The 8,353-nt window shown below is 37.7% G+C and overlaps 1 protein-coding gene across 1 annotated transcript in view; it reads right to left on the minus strand.

Moving 5' to 3' along the window:
* Window positions 1–6,507, minus strand: part of PLA2G4A (phospholipase A2 group IVA) — a 159,657-nt gene extending 153,150 nt beyond the window's left edge. The window contains exon 1 of the mRNA XM_006942736.4: window positions 6,236–6,507. The gene's annotated coding sequence lies outside the window, so the exon portion shown is untranslated. The remainder of the gene's footprint in view (window positions 1–6,235) is intronic.
* Between the last annotated feature and the right edge of the window lie 1,846 nt (window positions 6,508–8,353).

Below are 8,353 nucleotides of genomic sequence, written 5' to 3' on the forward strand. Positions count from 1 at the left end.
TCATGTATTTAAAATATAAATCCTTGGTGAACACCACCTCAAAAAATAAGTACCAAGTGGTAGACTATAATATCTTAATAATAATAATAATATTAATAATTATATTATTAATATAAAATTAATAATAAATAAAATAAAATATAAAATTAATAATAATAATAATAATAATAATAAAGACATCTTAATAATCGGCAGTTAAATTGTTAACTAACCAAGAAATCTCTTTAAATGAGAATTTTTGCTATGTGGCATCTTCCTAAAATATGTTAGTACCATCTTCTGCTAAGGATCAAGGGTCTAACAATACTTTGAAGTTCTTATCTGAACATGAATTCCCATTACATACTGAAAGCAGTGATTTAGAAGACTGTGCCATGAACTACCGATAACTCTGGTGTTACCTTTTTAAGATCTAAATTTGTGACCTCCATCAATTTTAAATTCATCTGCCTCTTCTTCATGACAGTTGAATGGAAAGGAATACAATACCCGTTTGAGGTTTACGGTATATATAACAAGGGACTGATGGACATTAAGAAATCTTAATTACAGGGGCACCTGGGTGGCTCAGCCGATTAAGTGTCCAACTCGGGCTTCAGGTCAGGTCATGACCTCACAGTTTGTGAGTTCAAGCCCCACATTGGCTCTGCACTGTGGCACCTACTTGGGATTCTCTCTCTCTCTCTCTCTCTCTCTCTCTCTCTCTCCCTCTCTCCCTCTGCCCCTCCCCTGCTTATACACCCTCTCTCTCTAAATAAATAAAATTAAGTCATAAAAAAAGACATCTTAATTACAGATGCAAGTGTCTATACAGCATGTCCTCCCAGCTGCATTCATCCGTAGGCCCTTTTCCCCAAACTGCTTTTCTGTAAATTCTTACATAATTGCTTTAAATTTCTTTTCTCAATACTTTCATAATATTGAACCAAATACATGTAAAAAGTCTACAAAATGGATTACCCTGCTGTTTCAACAAATTAAAAATGATATTTGTACAAAGTGGAGATAACCCGTACTTCCAAACAAGGTTGTAAAGGTAGACTAAGAATCAGAAAGGATCAAAAACACTGAGATTCACACAGCAAAAGCAGCAAAATTTTGGTGCATCTCTTTTTTTCTCAGGCAGGTGCAAATATCAGATCAGAACAGTGTCTGCTCTGGTTACTGTCCTCTTTGGAAAGGACTCCAGAACCAACGAACCGTTGGGTCCCCCCAACTGTCCCCGCCCTAATCGTCAATGAGTAGATGAAGAGATGCTAATACATTCATTTTCTCTAAGTTGGTTCTCAGAGTGGCTCAGTCGGTTAAGCGGCCGACTTTGGCTCGGGTCATGATGTCATGGTTTGTGGGGTTCATGGATTTGAGTCTGGCGTCAGGCTCTGTGCTGACAGCTCAGACCCTGGAGCCTGCTTCGGATTCTGTGTCTTCTTCTCTCTCGTCCCTCCCTCACACTCTGTCTCTGCTTTTGTAAGCATTCAAAAAAATTATAAATAAATAAGTTGGTTCTCGACAAATATGGATGCTATTTTTCCAAAAAACCTTTATAAAGAATCGTGTAACCCTTAATCTTCATCTTCTCTACATGAAACAAGTCGAGATGTTCCTGGAGCTGTGGGACATTCTACAAGGGTTTTGGCCCACTTCCCTGAACCCTCCTCAATTTCTCTGGTTTTGTAGACTATGACAGTCTATGAGAATAAAAATGGCTTTCTTTCATTTTTCTATGCATCTCACCCATTTTTAAAGAACAGGTTTCAGGCGACAATAAGAACAATTTTCCAAAATTGAGAAAAGCAATAGTTATAGAATTTGTATTTCCAGTTTAATGTTTAGCCTTTGATATTAAGACCCCCCCCCAACATTTCAAAATTATTGAGGACCTTTTTTTTTCAATATATGAAGTTTACTGTCAAATTGGTTTCCATACAACACCCAGTGCTCATCCCAAAAGGTGCCCTCCTCAATACCCATCACCCACCCTCCCCTCCCTCCCACCCCCCATCAACCTATTGAAGACCTTTAATAAGGCCTTTGGTTATGTGAGTTATTTCTTTTTAAAAAAAATTTTTTAATGTTTATTTATTTTTGAGAGAGAGAGAGAGAGAGAGAGAGAGAGAGAGAGAGAGAGAGAGAGACACCTAGCATGAGGGTGGGGGGGCAGGGAGAGAGGGAGACACAGAATCTGAAGCAGGCTCCAGGCTCTGAGCGGTCAGCACAGAGCCCCGACGTGGGGTTCGAACTCACGGACCATGAGATCATGACCTGAGCCGAAGTCGGACACTCAACCAATTGAGCCACCCAGGTGCCCCATGATTATGTGAGTTATTTCTATTGATATTTACCATATTCAAAATGAAAACTGAAAAATAAAGGATTTAAAAATCACATTGAAAGAGGCAATTCATAAACAAAGACACATGAGTGGCCAGTATAAAATTGCCCAACCTTATTTCTGAAAAAAATGTACATTTGAACAAGATACCATTTTTCATATAACAACTAAATTTTTGGATTTATTGTTGTTTGTCCCATGTGACTGATAACATGGTGTTAGTGTTAGCATAGGGAAGTTCTACTCTCCATACTGCTTCTAAATTGATACAATTTTTCTCAAGAGCAAAATGGCAACAATAATTGCTAACCTTCCGTGAAATTCTGTTGAGCATTTTTTAGAATCCTTCACTCAATTATTATTATTACTCCTATTTTACAGTGGAGAAAAGAGTGCTTTGTTAAAGCAACTGGCTTATGATCTTACAACTTGTAAGCAGTGAACTTTTGTTAAAACCTGGGCGTACACTCTTAAGAATCTATCCAGAGGAAGTACAATCTATCCAAAGTTGTGCACAAACATTTACATAAGGGTCTTTGCTGAAACGTTATTTGTAATAGTAGAAAACAAATCCACCTGAATATCCAAAAATCAATGATCAGCCAATATAACATTTCCACAGTCCAAAAATTACATGCTGGTGAGAAGCACTCTTATTCATGGGTAGACAGCCGTTACTTGTCCAGTGCCTGGCACACAGTAGGGACTCAATAATATTTGCTTCAGATAAGAATGAACACAAACTTATACACAAGGATAAAAAAATCATGTTTTAACAGACAATATCATGCCTGAGGGGTAAGCACGTTATAAAATAGCAAGAGTAGTGTGTTAAACTAATGAAATAAGGAGGCCATTAGATAAGGTGACACTAATGCCTTGGTGGTCTACATAAGCAAACCAAAGTCTGAAACGGTCTAAAAACTAACCCTACATATTGAAACCTAAGGACAACCAATCACAAACAGCCAACTAGGCTTTAAACTATAGCCAATCAATAATTTTGTTACATTGATTCCACTCCTTCTTGATAGAAGTCTCTTTTTGGAGAGCCTGCTGGGGAAGTGCTTCTGTCCACTTTTGTTTGGCACTGTCCCATTCCACTTAACTGTTGCTCAAATAAACTTTAAAATTTTTTGATATGCTTCAGCTTACCTTTTAAAAATGTAATCACAATTTTGTAAAATGTACCTGTGAGTGTATATATAGAAAAATGTCTAGAAGTATAAACAGATGTATATAAATGAATTCCTGTCTCTTTGTCTCTGTACTGATGCCTAATAGTTAATAAATATTTGTTGACTGAATGAATGAATGAATGAATGACATTTTAAAAATAGCCCTTGAGGAGGGGCACCTGGGTGGCTCAGGTGGTTGAATGTCCAACTTGGGCTCGGGTCATGATGTTACTGTTCATGAGTTCCAGCCCCACAAAGGGCTCTAGGCTGACAGTTCAGAGCCTGGAGCCTACTTCAGATTCTGTCTCCCCCTCTCTCTGTCCCTCCTCTGCTGATACTGTGTCTCTCTCTCTTTCTCTCTGTCTCTCTCTTAAAAATAAATAAACATTGAAAAAAATTTTAAAAATAGCCCTTGAGTGGATTATAGGTCATTTTTTCCTTTCCTCCTTTGCAATTTTCTATATTTAATGAGATTTAAGCAGTGAGTATGAATTATCTTTGTAATAAACAAGAATATTATAAAACAATCATGCAGGGAAATATTGTTGGGAATTTTGGAATAAAAACAGCAAATACAGACATCCCATAATCCAATAAAATATAACTTGTATCTTATTTTCCTACTTGTTTTATGTACTGCATCAACAATTAAAAATATCAGATGTTACAGAAAAATGGCAAGCTTAATATTACACAGTTAATTATTACTGGGGTTCAGTATAGAATCCAGGTCACCTGGTAGTTTTTTCCATTACACCACACTGCTTAGAGTCCCAGAACACTAATGAATGAGTGACAGTATGGGCACTGCGATAGTCACTGTTTAACAATTCTTCTTATCAGTGAAATGATTTGCTAATTATTTGATACGAGTAGAAAACTCCAAAGTTCTAAGAAGTACTACATGTGCATGTGACATGAATTGTTTGGGCGGGTTTGTGATCTTCCTAATGGTGTTTCCAAATTTGTACATTTTGGAAGCGCATACGTGCATTATTCTGGGGAATGGTCTATAGATTTCACAAGATTTGTAAAAGGGTCTGTGATTTAAAAAAAAAAAAAAGCAAAGTTGAGAAAAATTAGAGCTATAAAGTCTGCAAGCAAGAGGAGGGGAAAACACTGAAGGTAATTACAAGGCTTATGAGAGGAAAAGGAACCACAGCTAACTCTGTCTTCCTCTTTTTTATTCCTAGAACTTGTGTTTTAATATACAAATGACATGGCTTTATGATTTTGCTTTCTAAGTAGTGACACCAGGAAAGACACTGCTGGGTTAAGAACACAGACCAAATTATCTCTACGGAATGAACTCTTTATCAGGTACTAGGAAATCTATTTAATAATTTTCCTTTTCCTATTAAAATCCAAATGCAAAATACTTCAAAAGTGACTTACAATGTTAAAAGGACTGTAAGTCACAATTGGGGTGTTTTGCATTTATGTTTAAGTAGGAAAAGGAAAATTATTAAATAAGTTTCTTAGTTTCTTGTTCCATAAAATGTGCTTCCCTTTCAGGAAGTCTGCAAAGCTGCTTTGAGCAAATGCAGAATGCACACTTCTCTGTGCATTTCACAATTATTGCTTAATTTAAAATTTAACTCTTCCTTTGCTCAGTGAAAGAAGCAAATACTTGCTTCTTATCCCAACATCAAACTTGGTTGGCAGGGTCTAGGGACCTCCAGGAATAAAATTTTAAAATTCTTAACAGGGTTTGTTTCACTACGATTCCCTGCAAATATCTCTTCAGCTTCAATTCCAAATTTCTGAAACAAACAGAAATAAAACACAAATCCTCCTTGAACTCAAAGGGTTGTATATGCAAACATCCTAACCAAGAACTGACACCCATCCAAATGAGATGCCTCTAGTATATACTCTCCATGTGCCTTGGCAGAATAAATGCTTACATCATCAACCAGTGTGACCAGCGTTTCTTGTTCTACTTTTTGAGATGAAAATCATTATTTTTAACACTCCAATGACTGTAAGTTCTAGGAGACTTACATAGGTTAAGCCACTCTTATTTCAAAGCCAAATGCCTTTTTTAACTTTTTCTAAAACAAAGTTACCAAAATAGTATCCACACTCAAAACTTAACTTTGTTATTTGCTCAAAACTTGTTCAGGATCTAGCTCTGTTCTCCAGGCTCGTCAATTAACTTAGGGAAGGGCAAATCAGAATGCCAGTGGTTTTACAATTCCTTTTTCAACATTGTTTTTCTTTTCTCCTGACACTGCAGCATATGAAAAACCCAGGAACGCTTTGCATAAGTAATCGAAACGCCTTTTTTTTTTTTTTTTTAATTAAAACGTTAACAGAGCCCACAGACTCCATCGCTAAGGAGTATTAGTGGCTGTCAAAAACCACACCGCTCTAGTCCGGGATCGGTAACCTCAGGGAGGCATCACGTGGAGCTCTAACAAGAGCCACCTCACTGCCCTGTCGAACGGTCGCTTTCTTTGGGGGCTCTAAGTAAGGGAAACCCCTTGTCGTTCCATTCGCCCATGCCTTTAGACCCCGGGAAGCAAGCTGGCATTTGTTACGAAGAAATTAAGTGCCCTGATCTGAGTCTCCTTTCCAAAAGGCAGAGGAGAGGCAGACTTTGTAAAGCAGCGAACCACAGGTTTCCCTCCGTCCTTTCTCCCTTCCAAGTCAGATACGAACTTAAAAGCTAAGGAGCGTGGGGGAGAGAAGTGAGCGGGGCAAGAGTAAATATATTGCTTACTGTTCCCAGAGTTACACGAGATTCTTCAGGCTCCTTTATGCCTCTAGCTTTCTGTCAGGATCCTTTTTCAGCCGGGACCACAGAGAAGTTCAAGTCCAATCCTTGGTAGGAGGGGCTAAACTGTGGGCTGGTTTCCTTCAGTCTTCGCAGCTGTTTTAAGGTGGAATGAAAGACGAAGCGAGGGAAAGCAATGTTCTCGAAGAAGCGGGTATCTTAAATGTAAATGTTAGCTTCTCAGAACCGGTGTCTGAAGTCCCAAAACATGCTTAAATAGTATGTAAGTGAGCTGATCCGAAACCACGTGGATGCTACTGTGCGTGTCTGTGTGTATGTGTCTGGAAGCACGTCTTGTCCTTAAGTAGTTACCGCTTCCTCTCTCCCCCCCACCCCCCAACAAGTAACAAAATTGAAAAGGTGAATAACCTAGAGCATTTTTGCATTCTTTAAAAGGGCAAAGTTTATAACAAACCCAAAATATAAAATGGATACATTTTGAAGATGAACAATAGAAGACCACTTTAATTATTGCACTATGTGTTAACTAACTTGGATTTAAATTTTTAAAAATGCAATGGAAAAATATCAGTATGATATAATCATTGGGTTAGATCACTGGGTTAGATAATTATAGGTTTATTAATTAACACATTTTAAAATTTTCTAATTTGGTAAATTGACTACAATTGTAGTATCCCATTACCTCTTTATAATATATATAATAACTTTATATATATGATATATAATAAAAGTCAACCTAGTTTTAAACTGAAATAAAACAATACTAAATATATTTTAAGAGTATATAATCTACTCAAATATTTCCTCCCCAAACTCAAAACACCTGAGTTGGTAACTGAGTGTAAATTTAGGATTAAGAGCATACCAAAGGCTGTAATACACCTGTTGAGATATAGAGGGAAAAATCAAATCACGTTAAATTACAAGTTGGCAACACAAATCGAAAAACCCGGTATCACAGTAATAAGGGAGGTGTACTGTTTAGATTTATCCAAATTCCGCAAGAATGGATCAGTGTCTTTAAAGATTGACATATTCATTTAGTATATCATGTTTTCAGGACCTTCTAGTTTTGCTTTTAATCAAATACTGAGCGCATTCTCCTAGCTCTCTTGTAACATTTTCAAAGAATGTAATTTCTGCAAACTCTGTCATTATGGCTTCTCCATCATCTACTTTCTGCAGCCCAAGAACCAACTCCTTTTTGTTTTTTGTTTTTTTTCCCCCATAAATGCAACCTGGCATACTATAAATCTCTCCTTCCTAAAAAAGGCCTGTAGTGTCTCAGGGGATCAAGATATTTTTCTTTTCAAAGAAGACCCTGAATTTCTTGAAAGGTGGTGTGTGTGCAACAGAGGAGCAGAGAACCCATTGCTACTTCTCACCCCTCCCCCGGTATAATTGGTGAAAGAGTATGTTTCACAGGGCAAGTTCATCCTACGACTCTGACCCAAAAAGACTCCCTTTTCATGAGCTTCATACTGTTCTAGTCAGTTTGATAATCAAAAGTTGTAGCTCTCAATATTCGGAGAGAGAGGATTTCTAATATGTTACATGTTAAAAATAGGAAAATGTTTTGATGAAAGGCTTTTAAAGAAAAATTCAGTATATGCTATGGCTAGAGTGAAAACATATGGGGAGATGTTTGCCTCTTTGCAAACTTCCTAAATGAGACCGACTTATCTCCATACTTGCAGTGAACAAAAGCTTCTGCAAGTATGTCTCCCTCTCTCTGTAACTGATATAGACCACTTCCCATTGCTTCGCTCTGTGTCCTCTGTGCCCACATCCATTTTGGCTCCTTACCTATGATCTCACTGTTTACACAGACCCGTAAATGGATGGTACAAATTCAGATTTACTACCTTCACTTTGTCCTATTTTCTCCAAAATTATGTTACTGGCTCCAAGGACCTCCACCTCCACTAGGTGAGAGAGACACTGCATGCATAGACTGCCTCAGGCTGTAGGACCAATTAGATCTGAAGACCCCTCTTCCCTGGGCCTGTGATCAATGAAGATCATTTAGGAGGACTACAGGTGCAACCCATCTGAAACTGAAGGTGTGGTAGCAGCCCCTTTAAATCCAGTCCCTCCTTT

This window comes from Felis catus, chromosome F1, assembly GCF_018350175.1.
Source record: "Felis catus isolate Fca126 chromosome F1, F.catus_Fca126_mat1.0, whole genome shotgun sequence".
Classification (NCBI taxonomy): domain Eukaryota; kingdom Metazoa; phylum Chordata; class Mammalia; order Carnivora; family Felidae; genus Felis; species Felis catus.